The 20,953-nt window shown below is 41.5% G+C and overlaps 1 protein-coding gene across 33 annotated transcripts in view; it reads left to right on the top strand.

Annotated features, from left to right (window-relative positions):
- Positions 1 to 6,740: 6,740 nt before the first annotated feature.
- Erbin (erbb2 interacting protein) overlaps positions 6,741 to 20,953 on the top strand; it is a 101,742-nt gene continuing 87,529 nt past the window's right edge. For 13 of the 33 annotated variants that reach the window (XM_087628320.1, XM_087628285.1, XM_087628299.1 and 10 more), the window contains exon 1: positions 6,741 to 7,608. The gene's annotated coding sequence lies outside the window, so the exon portion shown is untranslated. 33 annotated transcript variants of the gene reach the window in all.

Below are 20,953 nucleotides of genomic sequence, written 5' to 3'. Positions count from 1 at the left end.
ATCCTAAATATGATGAAAGCATTATTTTACTCATGTGCTGTTTACCGTGTGTTTTCATGTCCACTGTTTTATTTGGCACTTGCAATCCCTGTCGAACATCGATACAAACAGGGGCTGTTTTCCCACTTTAATTCCACACCTGAGGAAATTAAGCGACTTTTCTATGGTTCTCAACTAGCAAGTGTCTCAAGACCGATCCCTGAACTTTTCTGGAAGGTGACCACATTGATAAGAAAGGTTTTATTGGTTATGCTACTTTACTACAGAAGATGAAGTAGAAATATCAGCTGTCACAAGGTAGTGGGGGTGCACACCTTTAGCCCCAGAACTTGGGAGGCATAAGTAGGCTGATCTCTGTGAGTTCAAGGCCAACCTGGTCTACACAGCAAGTTCCATGACAGCCAGGGCTACACAGAGAAACCCTGTCTCAAAAAACCAAAAGAGTAAATTAAATAAGAATCATACAGAAGAGTACTTCTAGTTCTCTAAGGCAAAGGCATGGAAAGTTTGAAGCCAGCCTGTGCTACATGGGGAGACACCCCCACCTAAAAAGGAAAAAAAAAACTATAAAAAAGAATACTATTTGAAATTCGTAGATAAGGTTCTTGAAAAGCCTGAGAACTATTTCTTCTCCACATGTTTGCATTTACATACTGACTATAAACTAATATCTTGCGAAAGGGAAGCAGCATTTCTACGGATACATTGTATAGCAGGGAAATGAATGATGTGTTATGTAAGACTCTGTGTAAGGAGATGCAAAACCTGCAAGGGAGTAGCAAGAGGTAGAAAGAAATTAAGCATCTGTCATAGAAGGAAACCGGGTGGGAAAAAAGAGTAATTAATTAAAAGCTAAGAAAGATAAAATATACAATTGATGGGATGGTTGACATTCATTTAAAATAGAAATGAAGAGATTGGATGGGGGAAGCAGGGAGGAGATGAAACACTTGAAATTACATCGCCGTTTGAATCAGCAGTGTGGAAGGGAATTTGCAGGCTATTTCCAGAAAATAAATGTATCTGTCGGAGGAGAGAGTAAGTTTAGGAAAGCACGTTCAGAATGATTTTAGAAGACCCAATCAAAAGATATCATTTTCAGACACTGAGTAAGTCAGATTTTGATGAGATTTTTCCAGCGTTACACTTACAACATACCAGCCTCTGACAGTATAGAGGATTTACCCTTTCTGAGACAGGCATGATACAAGGTTTAACTACAAAGCAGCCTTTTAAAAAAACTTAGCTGGTATTTTAGAGCAGGACATTTAACCACTTACTACACTTCAAATTATTTTTAATGCCTATGCATTTGCCCTTTTCCTGGTATTTTTATGCTGTCTTTTTTTTTATTATTATTATGAAATGCTATAGGAAAACTCTTAATTCACGAAAGGTAGATATAAGTAAGAAGGGAGTGATGTTGTTAGTTAGAGAAAGACTTGTTACTCTTTTTCAACTTCCTTCGAATTGCAAGCCTAGATGGATGGGCGATGCACATCAGTATTTAAACTTCTGTTGCTTTAATGCTTCTGAAATCTGCAAAGACATGCGTACTGTAACATGATAGAAATAGACCGTGATTCATACCAGGGAGCAGCAGGTTAGAAAGGAAGCAGGGTGGAAATGATTAGGATGACGATTACCCCAGCATCAAGGGCAGTTGGGGTTTCACATTTGACACCCTAAATAATAATCATTCGTCTGTTTTCATTCTCAATGTGCCCTGCTCTGGATGGTAGACTATGGAGGTCTTAGCAATGGTGGGAATGTGGCATGTTATCATCGGTGTATTTTAAAGTCGCCGCTAACTCTCGCTAACACTCCTGCGTCTGCCAAGTAATGAGTGAAGCACTTGAGTAGCTATTCCGCTTAGCGCTGCAGATCATCAACCATGTAGTCAGTATCAGAGTCCCCATTCCAAAGAGAACACTCAAATTGAACTTGGTCCCGACCGGAGTCCACTAACCATGGCTCTGATTCAGTCCTGTTACAGAAGCCACACAGACAATCCTTAGGCACTGGTTATAGTCTCCTCACATTAAAAAATACCCAGAGGTACCTGAAAATTAGACTTGTAGCATAGAAATGAATACTCTAGAAGAAAAAAGATTAGCAAGTGTGTGTAATGGTCCCCTCCCCGCCCCCCCTACTCCCCTCGCCTCCTCCCCCTACTCTCCCCACCCCCTTCCTCCAGCCCCTCCCCCCAGCCCCCGGTCCCCCCCCTCCTTTCCCCCGCCCTCTCCCCTGCCCCCCGCCCCTCCCCCACCTCCTGGGTCCACACTTTCTCATTTCCAGTTACAGTTATCCTTAGTCAAATACGGTCTGAAAATGTTGATGGGAATTCTAGAAGTGACCAGTTCTTACATTTTTCAACTAGGTAGGTGCTGTCCTGCTTTGTCTTGATGGGGTATAAATCACTCCTTTGCCCAGTGTATTCCCATAATATACAGTATCCACCCATTAGCCACTTTAGTGATACCACCGATTTGTCATGGGTTCTCAGTGTCTGTGTTCAAGGAAGCCGAGTGTTTTAGGCCATCACTGTCACATCGTCATCTCTCTTTGTCTCATCATGTCGGCTTTATGTGTTGGGGTGTTTTGTTTTTAGAATTATTTATTTATTCTATGTATATGAGTACACTGTCGCTGTCTTCAGACACACCAGAAGAGGGCATCAGATCCCATTACGGATGGTTGTGAGCCACCATGTGGTTGCTGGGAATTGAACTCAGGACCTCTGAAAGAACAGTCAGTGCTCTTAACCACCCACCGAGCCATTTCTCCAGTCCTTTGTTTTGTTTTTGACACAGGGTCCTGTTATATACCCCTGAGTGGCCTTAATCCTGCTTTTTTGCCTTGTGAGTCTGGGGTTATAGGTGTGTCCTGCTATCTCGTTGGAATTTTATCATCTTCCAACATCACAAATGTAACACAAGACATTTGGAAAGACTTCGTTCACATAGCTAAAAAAAAAAGGAAAATTACATTTTAATTGTGTGCCCCTGCGTGTGTACATGGGTGTGTAGAGGCCCGAGGACAACTTTTGAGAGCTGTTTCCCTCATGGGAGTCCTGGCGGTTGGATGTGAGCCAACAATCAGGCTTGGTGACAGGCACTTTTACCTTGGGAGCCATCTCACTGGACCTCACATGACTGTTATTGTTATGTATTGTTGCTGTTATCTTACTGTTATTGCTGATCTTTTAGTGCACTTAATCTATAAGGTAGATTTCTCATCAGTATGTATCTACACGAAAAACAACATTGGTACTGTATGGTTTGTGTTTTAGGCATTGCTAAGAAGAAGAAACATTGGGAATGTTTCTGTGCATAAGAAGGAACCGTTGAACTGGTGGGGGAAACTCCAAAAACTTTTATGGAAACCTTTTCACCAATAGTCTTTCCCTGTAAGTCATAAAGTATTAATAAATCTCTTTTTGGCCGTGGGAAGGGTAATTCTATTTCCAAAGTATTATTAAAAAATCCTAGTATTGGTTCCTGCAGGTCCTGGGCTGGCACCCTGACCTCCTGCCCTTGCTCTATCAAGGGGCCAAGAGGGAAGTGAAAAGAGGGAACTTGAGTCTCTATTTCTGAAAAATGTCACGATACAAGTTGACCTAGGCCATCTAAAGCCTGTAGTCTTGATTTTAATGTAACCCCTTGGTAGCCAGAAGATTCATTCTCCTAAACTCTGTGATACATACATACATACACACATTCGTACATACGTACATACATACATACATACATACATACATATAATCCCATATACACACATGTATGAAATACAGAAAACTTTGACTTTAGATAACTAACTCTGTGGCAAAGGCTGAGAAAAGAAGAATGATCATCTCAGATTTTTCCTTGCAGTCTGCCAGTGTCTCTTCTCCGGTGCCTGCATATTATAACTGCTTGGCTGCCATGGTGCTCTGATAGAGCATCTTTAAAAAAAAAAAACATCAAACTAATACCAGTGCCAGTGCCCTTTCTCTGGCTCCTTTCTCTGGTGGGCTGTATTAGCACCCTTTGGAATGCCCGAGGCCTCACAAGTGTTATTTTGATGAAGTACTTTATCTCCATCAGTGCTCTCCTCAGCCCTGGGTGAGAAGGGGATCACAAAGGGTGGCTCCTTGTGTTTCTCAGAACACGACAATGGGGAAGCTGTACTGCTATCAACGGTTCTCTCTTGAAGGTGGTCCTAGAGGCCAGTTTACCTGCGCAGAGTCACAGCCAGGCAGCCTTGCTAAAGGTGAGGTTTTAGTTCTCTGTTTAATCATAAGTGAAGAGCTCACAGTCCTTCTTTAGTTCAAGATCCTGTGAGAGGATTTTCAAAGGAGGCACATCAGTCAAGGACAGAACAAGAGTGTTTGTGAGGAAGCCCAGAGAGAAGATTTGGCCATTTCTGTGTCTGTCCCTGTTAAACAGTGTTGAGTAACAAAAGACTGGTCATTTGTGAGCACCGGACACCTGAGCATACATGGAGAGGCTATTTCATGGATCCGGAACTCTGGGAAACACTTCATAAGGGATTTTTAAAGAGACATTTGACCAAATAGGTGGTGTATCCTGACTTCAAACACACATGGACTAGCCTGGAATGTTTTCCTTAAAATTATGAGCAATGTTATTATAGCTCTGTCTCGGCTGTACAGGACATACTAAAATGTGCATCACCCTCAGGGATCGTTCTACAGCGTAGTCAGACGTTCTGAACGGGACCATTTTATGGCCTGCATTCCTCTGTTCTCCTGTACTGTTCTGAGGCTCATTCTCCTCTATTCACTCAGCATTGACATATGTTATCTCTGTTCTCTCTTTCACTGAAAGCTGCTTTAGGGATCAATCTGATGAATTAGGTATAAATGACTACTGTTAAGGTTTAAAACATTACTTTTCCTAGGATTATGGCTTTGCTCTAGAGAAATAAAGCCGAGGGAATAAATGCAACAGACAGAATTTCAGGTGAGTTATGGCAACTTTTAGTCTGGGTGGTAGTTACAGTAGTCCCCAGCAGGAATTTACATTAAAAAAAGGCTAGGACCAGAGCAAGTTTTAACCTAGAGATGGGGTTTCATGTTATTTAGGCTGGGGTTAGGTTTATTTCAATCTATTGTACTACTCCCTTTCTTGCATGGTGCTGGGAATCAAACCCAGGGCATGGATTCTACTACTGAGCTACGTAGGGAATCACATCTAACAGGGTGTAAATCTACAGGATGCAGTAGTACTGGAATCCCAGGAGTCAACTGAGTTCTCACTGGATTGGAAGTTGCTTCATCCAGGACACTTCAGGATAGTGACCCTTTGATCACAGCCTTGCCACTGAGCTCTGATCAAACTCCAGACATTTTCTGAAGATGGTGTAAGACTTTCTCATGTCCGATGAAACGGTCTGTACAAATACATTGTTTTGTTCTTTTTTAAAAATACACACTGGTTAAGATCCCTGTCAGTGTAAGTTAGATTCCCAAATTGAAATTACTAGATCTGCCATTCCCAGGGCTGTTGTCAAATGTTTTCAGAGGCCTGATACCACTGTCCTCTGTGCTAAGAATCTTATGTTCGTGTTAATACTAGCAGTTTTGGGGGTAGCTAAAATGCTTCCACTTCGATTCAAAATGACTTGAATATCTTTGGAGTTATTCCAAGTATTCGTCTCTGGCGTAGAACTCACTTTAGTAAATAATTCTTTGGTGGACTTCGTGAACTCATTCCCTTGGATGCAAGCCAAAACTCATCTGTAAGGCATATAGCTTTTTATTCAAAGTTGGTGATGAATAATTATCTCTGGGCTACAGACGGAAGTACTGAACCAGTGGCTTGAAGGACCCAGAGGCTAATTACCATCCCTGTGCATAGTTAATACAGAAGAGTGGGGGTGGACGATGGTTTGCCCAGAATCTATTCCATTCCCTCGGGTAAAACAAGGATGTTCTGTCTGCTAACATACTTAAAGCAGTAACTGTAAAAACGGCAATGTTATGGTTGAAGCTTTCTAAGCCATATGTGTTGACAGAATGCTTAAGTCTCTCTCTGCAATAAACGCAAACCCTGCCAGGCAGAACTACCAGGGCCAGCGCGACTGAACGACTGCACGCCCGAAAGCGTAGGGGCTGGAAGGCTGCGCAGCGCTCGGAGTGCATCCAATGTTTCCTCTAACAAAGGCACCGTCTTGAGGCAATTTCGCGGGCCCCGCTCCCCTTCCCAGCACCAGCTTTGTCTCCTCGGAGGGGCCCCAGGCGCGTCGCCGCTTCCAGCAAGCTCGGAGGCCGGCCCGGCGTGGAAAGAAGCTGCACGGAGCCGCGGCCGTGGTTTCCTGCAACCTGAGCGTGCCATTAGAGGATGTCGGAGTGCTGCGGCTGAAAGAGATACCTGCTGCCTGGAAATCGGGGCTGCACTTGAACAACCTCTTTGCACCAATTACGATCGTACAAAGAAACTCGATCGGCCGGGGCGGCGGAGGCCTCGCGGGGTCGTACGGGGGAGCTCGGCGGGCCCGGCCTCGGGGGGCGGGCCTCCCGTCGCGCGCCTCCCAGCCAGCCCGCGGCCCCCGGCCCGCGCCCCCCGCCGCCGACGTCGGGCGCGTAGACCCCGTGCGCGCTGACTGGCTCGCGCCGGCCTTCGCCCGGCTGTGGGCGGTTGGGGCGCCCCCGCGGGAGGCCGCCCCGCCCCCGCCGCCGCCGCCGCCGCCGCCGCCGCCGCGCGCAGCCTCGGCCCCCTAGCCGCCGGGGCGGTGGCGCTGTTGCCGCCGCGGCCTGTGAGGCAGAAACTCCCTCCACCCCGGTCCGGCCCGGGTCCGCCTCCTCCTTTCTCTCCTCCGCCTCGCCTCCCCTCTCCGTCTCCCGCTCGAGTGAAGGTGGCGCGGCGGCGCGCGACGCAGCCTCGGCCCCTGGCGCGGGCCCGCGAGCTCCTGAGGAGACCGCGCCACCGCGGCTGCGGGGAAGGAGAACCGGGGAGAGCGCAGGGACTGCGGCGGGGAGACTGGAGGGTTAGAGCGGGAGTGGCAGAGACCGGGCCGGCCGGTCGGACTGCCCGACCGACGGTCGCCTTCCAGCCTGCGCGGCCGGTCGGCTCCGGCTCGGGGCGGCGGGGGCCGGACGGGCGCAGGGTGCGGCCGGCGCACTCGAGACAATACCCGCGCGGCGCGGCTGTGGGGGCGGAGGCCTAGTGCGGCCCAGGCCAGCGGAGCTCCGCGTCCTCGCCCCCGTGGGCCGCGCAAGGTCCCGCGGCTCGGGGCGGGCGCCGTCCCCTCCCCCTCGGCGGCGCGCCGCCCCGGGGTTCCGGGTTCCCGGGCACCGAGCTGGATCCTGCTTTTCACCCAGGCAGGAAGTGAGTTTCGCACGGCAATTCCGGGCGGTGTCACGAGTGAAAAGTTTTTTCCTTCGGCGGAGAACCTAGACGAGGCTGGGAAACTCCTGACAGAAGTCGCAAGCAGGAAGCCAGCCCGCACCCCAGCCCCCACCGAAGCAGCCGCGCTGCTGCGGGCGGCAGCTCCACATCCGCCTAGTCCTCGCGGGAGCCTCGGCGGGGCCCGGAGCCACTGAGGAAGGGCAGGAAACCATGTCAAGCCGAGCCTCGGGACGGCTGCCCTGAGACACCCGGAGAGGTAATTTTTTTTTTACGGGAAGCGTCCAGCCAAGTTCGTGGGCCGGAAGCGACGGTACTTTAGTCTACCTCGCTCTGCCCGAGTTGTCTGACTTCTTTCTCCCTGGTCGGAATGCCTTGTCGTTTTAGCAACTGAATAGTAAAACTGATTTACCCCCTTGCCCCGTCTACCGTCTGGATTCCTTTCTTTTTAAGATGGGGTTGTAAGAATGTGGTGGGACGAAAAGTTTTTCAGCCGTCGGAAGAAAGAGTTCCTTTGTTGAGCATAAGGGCCAGAAGTTTTAGTGTTCCGGGACGTATACAATGTATATCAAGTTGCTGAGTCTGGCAACTTTTGTTTCGGAAGAAAGTTAAGTCTCGCTGCGGGGAGAGACTGATTCGCTCTCACTGAGATGGCTGCCACATTTGTTTATGTTGGTGTGGATTGTTTTGGTTTTCGCGTTAATCCTACATGGAGGTCGTTTTAAGGCACGTCTTTTTCTTTGGACTTAAGAAACTGCCTGCCTGCCATTCTCGATTGCTTTTTCTGGACGGCCAAGGAACTACTTGTAGTAAGTCATGCCTTCTTTTCAGTCCGTAGCTTACAGTGCTTGTTTGGTTACCTGATTGAGGACGAGCAGCTGCTAAATTTTTCTTGAAACTGGCGTTCTAGGAGGCAGAATGTCGTAAAGAGTATGGATAGAGACGGAGAAGGATATGACTACCAAACCAAAACAAAACCCAAACACCTGCAAGAAGTTGATTAGTCAGGACTTGTATGCCGTTCCGATTAGGAACAACATTGGAAGGGAAGAGAAATAAAATCCTTAAGATTTTCAGGAGAGTCACATTGTGCGAAAAAGTGGCGCTGTTTTGCAGATGTATGGTCCTCATATTTTTTCGTGTTGGCCCATCTGGTTTTGTTTGGTTCTGCCTAATAAGTGATAGGTACAGACTGTGCGGGCAGGAATTCGTGAAGCATGGCAGACATTCCACCAGTCAGACTTAGGAACGCTTCTGAACCAATGAAACCTTCTTTATGGGTAAAACTAGTTTTGGTTGCAGTCTACCCTACTGTCTTTTCCCTTAGTAGTGCTTCAATTGTGTGCCTTTGTAAGTGTAGTTTGTTTGCTTCCCCTCTTCCCCCCAAGTGCTTTTGTGGTAAGGGAAGTGACAGATAATACTGTGTTTTAAATAAATATTAACTATAGGTAGATGTAGCTTAAGCTTAAATTGATGTTTAATCAGATATTACCAAAATAATTACCAGAAACTTGAGGGGAAAGAGTTGACTTCCTTTAGTTGAAAGAGGAAAGATAGGTTTTATAGATCAGGATCAAGTGAGTTCACAACTTGTTCTTGGCTATTTGGCTTTTATTAAGTACATTTCAAAAAGAGAATTGTTTCCAGTATTTATGTTGTTGTGTTATTAGGGCCTGGTCTCTGGAGTTTTTGTTTTCATTTTTATTTTATTGGTGAGATTTGTGAACCATCAAGTTATTCCTGTTAAAAGTCAGACTGCTTTATGAAGGAGTTTAAAGTGCATAACTGGTGAACTTTATGATTTGGGGACATATAATTAGGCAGCGAAAGAGGTTATTCTTGAGCACATGAAAGAGGGGAACAAAATAAATGACATTGAACTTCGCTTTCCTTTTATGGCTTCTACTTGGCTTCAGCCTCAGAGCCTTAATAGAGCAAGTCTTTTAGAGAATGAACACTTTGCAAAGATGTTTTTGTGTCATTCTGTTTTGTATAAAGTATCATGTCACTTGAAAATGCCTACTTAACACACCCACCCTTTAAAGAAGTAGGTTATTTTTGAAAGAGTAGTATGTTTAGCTTTTTGACATGTTGAAAATGTGAGGTTCCACCTTTGTGAACCTTTGATTCCCCCTTTTTCCTCAACAAGGCATTTATTTTGCAGTTAAAGTTGGGTAAATTTAGCATCAAATTAGCTTAGTGAGTTTTAGGTTTTATACTATTTTCAAGTCAAATATTTTTTGGAGTCTTGTTTAAAATGCAGCAACGGTCTGAAAAGAGATTTCTTATTTAAAAGACAGTGATTTGAAGTCTTTTTGAATGGCCTTAAAATTTATGTATTTTCAGCATTGTGTGAGGGAAAGCCTTCCTCCCAACTCCCGATTAAATTGTGAGATAAAATACTTCCTAGTGTTTGTCTGGATTGCGTAAAGAGGCTTGTTAATGAGAATAATATTGAGCTTTCAAAGCTTTACCTGGTTCAGTATTATGTCAATTCCTTGCCATTTAAGAGCAAGCTATTGTCAATGTCATGTATAAAATGCTTAGAGAGGTTAAAGAATGGAAACAGTTTTATTGTGCTGTTCTTAACCTAGTAATAACTATAGAGGTATTTTCCACTAATCATTGGTAGTAAACCTCTGAAATGTGATTGTTTGACATTTTATTTATTTTTTATTTTTGACTGTTTTTCATTTCAAAAATACTTTGTATTAAACACCATCTGCTAAGGAGCATACTTTAAATTTTGAGAAAATTAGGTATTTATGTGGGCATTTATTTGCGATAATTGCTTATTTAAGTTGCTTTTTGTTGTAGAATAAGATTATGGCAATACTTACAAAATACTTAGGATTATACAGAATTTAGTGATGTTGGATAGCAAATACATTTCTTTATAATTGTTGCATATGTAGAGTTTCTTTAAATACACCTGTTTTGTTGCTTCCATTTTAAGCTTGGCTGTTTTATTCATCCATTTTTTTCTGTCTCGTTGTCTAAGAAGCACCAACAACACAGAATGGCTTTCCTCCTTTCTTGGCACCAGTGTTACATTTCGTTAACTGTTCACAATAGATTAATTCTTGAATGCACATTATTTTTTTGTTGGAGTACAAAAATGCATATATGAGTTCTGTTCTGTGCTATCTCCTTCTGAGTTAGTGAGGGGAATTTCATTTTCATTTTCTCTCCTTCCTCAGCACTAGTCAGTCTCACTCTTCACTGCACTCCCAGTTTTCAGGTTTAGAGTTTACCTTTCTTTCTCCTCTGTTGGGTTTCCTAATTTTAAAGCCTGCTGTTACTCAACTTTCTCTTCTAATTCCTTTAATTTTTATTTTTCTTTTATTAATGTACTTGTTTATCCTATTTATCCATGTTCATCAAATAGTTATATTTTACTTTGCCTCTTTTCCCTGAAGTTCTTTAGTCCATGCATAGTTCTCCTCAAAGTGTTTGAAATATGAAACAAAATAATTGATTTGATCAGTGTAATTCTGATAACGTTTGCATTCCAACTCAGTGTCCATGGCACATTCATGTTTATTAGTATACTGCTTTGTTTTATGCTCTTTCATCGTTTTTTCCCCCTGCCTCTGCAGTCAGTCTTTGTATACATTTGTCTGTCTCCATCTGTAATTGCATTGCTGCTCTACCATATTACTTTTGTCACTTCCAGTTTTGTTCCACTGAATGGAAGGCCTTGACATGCTTTATAAATGCTAGTGTGAAAGAGAATAGAAAATAAGACCATCTAAAAGTAACCTTAGTAAAATAAAGCTCTACTCAATAGGAACGGTATCTATGAATTTAATTGCACAGTATATTTTAACAAACCCTAGGAAACAACAAAAACCACATTTGTGTAATCAAAACAGGTATAATAAAGCCTGCAAAGTTTATTCATGGACACATTCTTAATTCATATCTTTATGCATAGTGAACTATTTCTTGGCTTCTTGGTGTGCTAGAAGGATTGAAAAGGCACACTGACAGCACCATGGAATTATGACTAATGAGCATTACAGTGAGAGAATGGGAAAATGGAAAGAGGATTGAATAACTTAGAGAGTACAGATGTTCTGAGCTTATGATAGGATGGTACTGTGTGCTGATAAACTGATCAGAGCTGGAACTAATGAAGAATGTACTCACTTCAACACACCTACTAAGTGTGATGGCTTAGGCTAGACTACCTTACCCATGCTCAGAGCACTTCTTAATCCTGTAGTTGGGCAAAACCATCTCATACAAAGCTTAATTTATAACAGTGTTCAGTATTTCCTGTGACTTAATTGAGTACCTGTATCCAAAACACTTTGGAAACCTAGTTCACTGCAGGGTATTGTTTAGTTTCCTGGTTTTTTTTTTGTGGCTCCTGAGAAATATCATACCTGGGATTACCGATTGAAGAAGTGATCAGAATCTTACATAGCTTATGCTGAGAGAGTATCACTTTTATGTGCTGTAAAGTGAAACAGCCATGAATTGAACCTTGTTACTTCAGAGACCCTTTGTAGTCTAAACTACTTGTTTTGGGACACAATGCCATCTTTGCATTTCATTTGCAGGTTAGCGGAGTGTCTCTGTTGTAATGGATGATTATGAGAAATAGTAGCAGTTTTAAGATCATTTGGTGTTTTGATCTTAGAATTCCTAATTCTTCTACAAAGTGAGATCCCTACAAGTTTGGGTTTGTGTCAGATACTGAGTTAATTTTGTTAGACATTAAAGTAAAAATTAAAAATAACAGTAAACCATTGCCTGCTAACATTGTTTTAGCAAAAAGGATACTTATTTTGCAGCACAAACACAGTCATGACATGAACACAGTCATGACATGGTGGATTGTTTTCATGGATATTTATGTCCTTACATAAAGTGGCATAGGAATGTATTGTATACATTTTATTGTAACTCTAAGCCCATCTACTAGAGATACTTTAAGATGACTTTAGATGACTGTAATACTAAATCCAGTGTAAATACTAGGTAATGGAGTATTTAAGAAATAATGACAAGAAAGAAATGTATGAATTCAGTACAACAGCAGTTTTCCCCTGAGTATTTTCACCATGGTTGAACTTAGGGATTTGGAGAACTAACTATAATAAATCAAAAAGAGGATGCTTTTGCAGTTTTGCAAGTTCCTTATGTTAGGCTTAATGTAAAGCATCTCAAGTCTCATCTGTTTCTCCATTTGTTTCAGGATGCTATTTTGATTGAAGTATGTGAAGAAAATCTACCCTGTCAGTTATGTTTCTAGGAAAGAGAAGAATGTTTTCAAAATACCTTTTAGATACTTATGGGGTATTCTGAGTTATGACAAAATCTTGAGGCTTAATCTTTCAGCTTCTTGGTTTTTGGTTCTTAATAATTTGTTTTTGAAATACAGTTCCTAAGAACTTTTTTTTTCAAAGGAGTTGGTTTCTATTGTTCAGTAGTAATTTGGTCTACTTTAACTAGAATCTCTTAGTTATTAATTTTTAAAAATATTTTTCCGTTGTCTACTTGAAAATTTCAACTTGTTGTACTTGGTAGATCTATTGTAGTTTTGGGTTTCCTTCATATACTATGCTTCCTTTTTCTAGTGGATATAATTTTTATTATTGGCCTACTTTGTGCCTTATTGGTATTTAAACATATTTTCCTGGAGCAAGTGAATACTTGTTCTTGCTTCTGTACTTGCTTAGAAGAGGAGTGTTGTACTAATGTGTTTTAGCTTTAGGATGTGTGGATCATTTGGCTTCTTGGTACAGGTGTTTCCTGTCCTTCAGGAGATGCCTTCCTATTTCCAGCATCCCGAGGCTTGTCAGCTTTCCTGCAGGACAGATAGCTCTAGTGGAGCTTCAGCACATTCGACTGTAATTTTGTCTACAAGCTGACTGACTGCTCAGAAGAAATTCTCCTGATCCTTGTGTAGAAAGCACAGTATCTTTGGAGCTACATTTCATGCTTGTTTTCAGCACCTGCCCCTTATATGTATAGTGGTAGCTGTACTCGTTTATCTTTTGGCTATAAAAGGTATGAAACTGAGTGGATGCCTGTTACTGCTGATAGTACCAAGCCCTATAGTTGTATGCCTTTTCCATCTTTTTTCTTTTTTCTTTTTTTTTTTTTTTCCGGAGCTGGGGACCGAACCCAGGGCCTGCGCTTGCTAGGCAAGCACTCTACCACTGAGCTAAATCCCCAACCCTAAAAAGATTTATTTACTTTTTTTTTTTTAATGTATAAGAGTACACTGTAGCTATCCTCAGACACACCAGAAGAGGGAATCAGATCCCATTACAAATGGTTGTGAGCCACCATGTGGTTGCTGGGATTTGAACTCAGGACCTCTGGAAGAGCAGTCAGTGCTCTTAACCACTGAGCCATCTCTCCAGTTCATGCCTTTTCCGTCTTAACTAAGCACTTGCCATGTAGTGTGGTTGTAACTTTTTTTTTATTTTAATTTTTTTAAGTGGTAAATACTGGCTTTGGGGACTTCTACTGCTAGGCAGGTAATCTACCAGGTAACCTTCGTTGTTTAAGGTGGAATAACAAAACAAGTATAACTATCTTTCCAATTTAATAGATAGAAGGAACATTGCTTGTTATTGACTTGGAGACAGTGCTATGTAGCTGAGGCTAACTGAATGTACTGTGTAGCGTACTGTGTAGCTGAGGTTGGCCTTGAACTTCTGATTCCCCTGCTTCTGCTTTCAAAGTGATTGGGATTATAGCTGTGTACTACTACACCTGGCCATGAAATGGATTCTTAATGTTGACTTTAGTACATTTATTATTGAGAACTTGTACCTTTTTACTGAAAAGGAAATGGTTGGTGGGTTTTTTTTTTTTTAACTAGCCTATTTACATTTGAAGTATCTCTGCCGTGTATTTGATACCCTAGATGGCTATGAAGTGACTGATAGGTAGGGTGTGTACACAGTGGAGATGCACTGTATAAAGGGATAGTATGAGCTTTTACTTTAGAATTGGTTATTTCTGGAATTTTCTATCAAATAGTTTTAGACTATGGCTGACTTTAGGCCACAGAACTGGATAGACAGGACTCTTGGATTTCATTTGGTGTCACCTTCCCTCCCCAATCCTTAGTAGTCTCAGATTACTCTGTAGATAGATACTCTTCCCAGGATTTTAAAATGGCTACAGACTTTTTGAACATTTTCTCTTGTTTGAGGTTTGTTTTCTGAGTGTGTGTGTGAGAGACTGACCTCAAACTCACTTGGTAGCTAAAGATGACTCTGTCCTCCTGTTTGATCCCCGTCTCCATCTCCTGAGTGCTGTGCTTACAGGCACACGTCATTGTTTGTCCTCAGGAATCAAATCCAGGGCTTTGAGGAAGTTCAACAAATATCCTTTTCACCTGGATTATATCCCTAGTCTTTGTGTTAAGTTTTGAGGCGGTGACAAGACATAAAATGCCTTATCACTCTGAAACACTTCCATGTAAAGAAACGTTCTTCTTGTAAAGAAAGCTCTTTCACATAGCCACATGGAGGCTATCAGGTAGACTCTAACACTGCCTGCTAAGGCCTGTCAGTTGTCTTCATGTGTTACAGCAGTCGTCCTCCTACTCCTGCATCTGGAACAGTGCCTGTCTTTCAAGGCACTGACATGTTTGAAAACTACAAGCTTCATTGCCTTGGTGAACATTCCATCATTTTCACTTGTCTGATGTTTTTCATATTTATTTCCTATATTTCATATTAGAGTTTTAGGATTAGCTCTTAGCATCTTCATGAGGCATTTTGAGTCCTGGTGGCATCTTACCAGGGACCAGGCAATTGTGGTTTGTTTACTACTGATACTCGCTTTAAGCGGCAAAGGTTCTGACTGCCAAACTTCTTCTTTCAAGTTTTTTGTTTGTTTTTGTTTTTGGTGTTGTGGCTTTTTGAGACAGGGATTCCCTTTGTTAACAGCCCTGGCTGTCATGGAACTCCGTGCTGTAGACCAGGATAGCCTTGAACTCAGAGGTCTTCCTGCCTCTTCTTCCCAAGTGCTGGGGTTAAGGAAAGGCATGCGACACCACTGCTCAGCTTTTTCAGGGTATTTTGAAGATAGGTGTTTTGAAACATGTAAAAAATTTTTTCATTATATTTTTAATTTACTTACATTTACTTAGAGTCTAAGTTCCAATTCACAGAGTTAAAACTCATTTTCATTCATTTTTATGCTCATTATTTTAAGGTAGGGCTGGTGATTGAGCATGGCAGGCTAGTCCACTCCCACCAAGCTGTGCTCTCAGTCCTCTTGTTACTGTTTAGCTAGTGAGGACTTCTTCCACTTGGCTTTTGAAAATTAATTTTAGAATATAACTATGCTTTTTGCATGTTCTAAACAAATCTGCGACTATCTTGGTTATTATTTTAAAGATAGTCTGTGTGTAGGAGTGCTTGCTTGTACAGGTGCAGAGGCCAGAAGATATCCTTGATTGGGATTCTACTCTGCACCTGAAGCTCTTGTTTCTTTTTTCTTCTAGACTGGAATCCAGCAAGCTTCAGTCATCCTCCCTCCACCTACTGGGATGGGCTGACAGGTTTCAGGCTTGTGCAGGATACCTGACTTGTTATGTGGGTACTGGGATCTGAACTCCAGCCCTCATGTACAATTTGTATGGCAAGTGCTTTTAATCACTGAGACCTCTCTAGACCCTTCTTGGTTATTTTAAGAGGAAAATGGTAGTTAGGAAGCAGTGCCTGGGTACTTGTATTTATTTCTCTAGGGTACTGCCTTAGGTCTTCCAGGGAGTCTTTTTATGAACACATATTTGTATTGATATCTATGTGAGGAAAACTATGAGTTTACAGTAACACTAATTCTAATCTATACAAACAGGGTTATAAGTTATTTAAAACGTTTTTGTTTTTGTTTTTTGAGAACTGGACCTTACTGTGTAGCCCTGGCTGTCCTGGAACTTGCTCTGTTGACCAGGCTGGCTTCTAACTCAGATCAGAGATCCACCCCTCTTGCCTCTTGAGTGCTGGGATTAAAGATGCCAGGCTTTTGAATTTTTTTTTTTTTCTTTACTGGGGATAGGACTTGGGTCTCTACCATTGACATGTATTTCTAGTCTTTTCAGTTGCTCAGGCTAGTCTTGAATGAACTCTGTAGCTCAGTCTCTTTTTTTTTTGGTTCTTTTTTTCTGAGCTGGGGACCGAACCCAGGGCCTTGGGCTTCCTAGGCAAGCGCTCTACCACTGAGCTAAATCCCCAACCCCTTCTTGGCCAGGCTGGCTGGCTAGGGAGCTTGTGGTACCTGACTGGCTCTAATCTCCAATTCCGAAGATAGGAACACAATTGTGGAGCAAGTACTCTCACTCATGGAGACTCTCTCCCTAGATCCTTCTGCTATGTTGGAATTCTGTTGTTTATATCATTCCAAAGTTCAGAGCTTTACATCTACCTGTAAGGATACCCTTGATTTTCAAACCATAGGTCAGTTTTAAACCCTGGGGTAGAGGTTTTGCATTGGAACCTGTGTAAGAAACCTGCAATCTAAAAATGAATCCCTCCCACTCCCATCAAAGTGTTATCTACCCTAGAATTAATAGGTCAGTGTTTACTGTCCTTGGAGATTTTGGACATTATTTAATCATTATGTGGTTAAATCCACTTCTAGGCTTGAAGGAAAGGCCAGGCAAGCATCTTGAAAGTTTCTCATGGATTAGCTGTCCTGTGGTCTTTGGGACCTCCATGAAGTGTGGTTATTGTTTTGGTACTGTGTGTTACAAGGGGCTCATAGATAGCAGATACTGTTTGGTATGTCGTAGGTAAGAGAAGGCCATTTCTAAACCAGAGTCCTTAATAGTTATCTTTTTTTTTTTCAAGGAAAAGATCAAGCAAGCAAACTTTGTTCTTTATCTTTACTTATAAATTTTACTACTGTTATTTTGTGTGGGGGGGCTGAGGGCGTGAGAGGTGTGAGTGCAAGGGAGACAGAGATACATAGAGACAGGGAAGGGGAGGGAGAATGTGTGTGTGTGTGTGCGCGAGTGCCATTTGTGCGTCTGTCTGTCTGTCTGTCTGTCTGTCTGTCTGTCTGTGTGCTACCTGTCTGTGTCTGTCAACATATAAATACCATTGAGCATTTGGAGGTCAGAGGACAACTTATAGGTGTTGATTGCTTCCATCCTGCTGTGTGGGCTCTGGTTTTGCAGCAAGTGCTACCTGCCACCCCTTAGTAGTCATCTATAGTATATTTTTATCATCATTCTTATCTTAGTTATTGAAATTGTTTCTAGTATTATCTGTTTTGTCTTTCTTGCTTGCCCTTTTTTTTTTTTTTTCAGTACTGGGAATTGAACCCAGGGCCCATGTATGTTAGACAAGCATTTACCTGGCTCCTGAAATAAAGGGCAACTTTCATGCTTGTTATTCACAGAAACACTGAAGACTTAAAAAAAAAAAAAAAGCTAGATTGCTTGCTTAGAGTGCAAGAAACCTTGGGTTCATGTCCGGTATAAACACAAAAACTTTCAAATAGAATTTTAGTTGATATGCTTTTACTTTCAAGGTATATGCTTATAAAATTTAGTAATAGTTTTTCTATTTTTAATTGAATCATAAATTAAACTATCATAATGTTTTATGATTTAATTTAATACGCAGGCTAACAACAGTTGTTATCTCATCACACAGTGTTCTTTGTGTGTATCGGGGAGGGGCCAGTTTCATTGGGTAGTTGAGACAGACCGAGATTCTTCATTGATTGTTCTACAGTCCTGGCCATGTGTTTAACTAATATTCCTTAGTTCCTCCTGAAGCTTGTTTGCTTGCTTTATTTACTTACTTTTTTAGTTATTTACTTACTTGCTTATTTTGCTGTGCTAAGTATCAAATCTGGAGCAACATGTATTCAAGGCAAGGGCTCTATCAACTGAGGCTGTGTGTCTCCACCCCCACCTCACCCTCAGGAAGTTTTTATTGTTGCCTAAGGGCTAACGTACCATTTCACACTTACTGTCTCTAGCATTGTCAGCCATGAAAGGGAGAAGGAGCAGAAGGAAACTTACTAAACTGTAAATATTTATTGAGAAACAAAGATTCTTAGATTGATAATAGTTAGTCCCTTCTATCTCTTTCTTTGGGTTTGAAGAAATCTTCAGTCATCTGAGAAGAACTTCTTGAACATTGTTTCTGCATGATTCTTACGGTCTTAAAAACAAAACAAAAAAACCATGCAAAGGTCTATAAACATTTTTCTTGAACTCCTTAGTAATTCACTAAATCATCAAATGACAGTTATTTCAGTCATTTACTTGATCTTTATATAAATGCCACTTCTTAATGTAATTTACTTAGAGCTTCCCAAAGGTCCTTGGTTAATTAGTTATACTTTAGAGTTAAATTCTGTTAATTTACATGTTTTGTTGATCATAATGTTAACTTTTTCCTAGTGTATTTCTTAGATAATTTGTAAAAAAAAAAAAAAAAAAAAAAGGCATGTTTCTTAGGCTGTCGTATTTTCCTGATTCATCATTACTGACTTGGAAATAGTCTAGCTTGAATAAGCCTTCTCCTTTTTATTTTGATTAACAAAAAGAAACTGAGCTCAATGCAGGAAGCGTAATTCTGAAGGAATTTTAGCTTGTCAGTAACATTAAGTGAGATTAGAAATATAAATCTAGTTTTTCTAACTCTGTTGCATCCATTCTTTTTTTTTGTTTTGTTTTTGTTTTTGTTTTTGAGCTGGGGACCGAACCCAGGGCTTTGCGCTTCCTAGGTAAGCGCTCTACCACTGAGCTAAATCCCCAGCCCCTGTTGCATCCATTCTTACATTAGTATTTTTTTTTTAAAGTGTGTTTGACAAATCTGATTTCCTTAGCATAGTACTAATCCCTAAAGATTTAAATAAGTATTAGAGAAAAAAAATTGGGTTTACTTAAGTCAGGAAATTATGGACTAATAATTTTTTTCCTTTTTAGTGAATGCCAGTTTATCATATAACTTTTAAACTTTAAAAATAACTGGAATACAGTTCAATTTACAAGAAGTATTAGTATTAATATTTGAGCCAGTAAATTTCATAGAGAAGTTTATTTTAAAGCAGTATGCATGCAGTTCTGCAACATGATTTCAGATTTTTGTTTTTCCAAGTATATGTGAGTTCTTTGTGTAGTATCAGGATTGCACACAATTGCCATTAGGTTAAGTACCATGCTACCTTTTTTTTTTTTCCTCTTTTCTTTTTTTTCGGAGCTGGGAACTGAACCCAGGGCCTTGCGCTTGCTAGGCAAGTGCTCTACCACTGAGCTAAATCCCCAACCCCTATGCTATCTTTTTATTTCCTAGGTTATTAACACCTTGTATTCATGGGACACATTCCTTGCAATTAAGCTAATACAATACATTGTTACTAACCAAAGTCCATTGTTCATGTTCACCTTTGCTCTTTATGTTGTCCTGTGGATTCTGACAAATGTGTAATGACTTTGTTCTATCATTATTGCTAAAAATATCAATAGTGGATTTGGTGATGTATATTAAATGAAAGGAATTGCAGCATTAATGTTAGAGGTGGGAGTAAGGAATGATAATACTCTTGTTATAAGACAGTTATTTTTACCTGCGATCCAGTTGAATTTTACTGAATCTTATATATGAAAGTTACTTGTAGTTTTAAAAAGTTTTATTGGGGCTGGGGATTTAGCTCAGTGGTAGAGCGCTTACCTAGGAAGCGCAAGGCCCTGGGTTCGGTCCCCAGCTCCGAAAAAAAGAACCAAAAAAAAAAGTTTTATTTACTTACATTCCAAATGTTGCCCCCATTTCCCAGTACCCCTCTAAGAGTTCCTCACCCCATCTCTCTCCTCCACCTTACCCCTCTCCCTGTAGTTTTGAAGAAATAAACATTTGGCAATTCGTATCTGTAAAATTGAAATGTTTTTCCTTTGGTCTGTTGTGTGTTATGTCAGGACCATACTGTTATTAGTACTATGGTTCTCGTATAGATTGAGGTCTGGGATGGTGATCTGTCCAACATTGATGATTTTGTTCAGGATTACTTTGGTTATCTAGGGTCTTATGATTGATTACATATGAATTTCAGATAGTCTTTTTTATTTTTGTGAAGAATGGGATTGAGATCTTTTTTTAATTTTATTTTCTTGTAATTACATTTCAAATGTTATCCCCTTTCCCTCCTCTCCCATACCCCCTCCCCGTGCTTCTATGAGGATGCTCCCACTGCCATCCACCCAACACCCTGCCATTCCCCTACATTGGGGAAATGAGCCTTCACAGGACCAAGGGTTTTTCCTACCACTGATGCTGGAAAATGCCATCCTCTGCTACATATGGAGCTGGAGCCATGGGTCCCTCCATGTGTACTCATTGGTTGGTGGTTTAGTCCCTGTAAGCTCTGGTGGGGTCTGGTTGATTGATATTGTTGTTCTTCCTATGGGGTTGCAAACCCCTTCAGTCTTTTCTCTAACTGCTCCATTGGGGTCCCTGTGCTTAGTCCAATGGTTAGCTGCAAGCATCCTCATCTGTATCAGTAAGACTCTGGCAGAGCCTCTGAGGAGACATCCATATCAGGTTTCTGCCAGCAAGCACTTCTTGGCATCAAAATAGTGATTGGGTTTGGTGGCTACATATGGGATGAAT

Source organism: Rattus norvegicus, chromosome 2, assembly GCF_021556685.1.
Source record: "Rattus norvegicus strain SHRSP/BbbUtx chromosome 2, alternate assembly SHRSP_T2T, whole genome shotgun sequence".
NCBI lineage: Eukaryota > Metazoa > Chordata > Mammalia > Rodentia > Muridae > Rattus > Rattus norvegicus.
The sequence above is the reverse complement of the archived record's forward strand: the minus strand, read 5'-3'. Positions and strand labels throughout refer to the sequence as shown.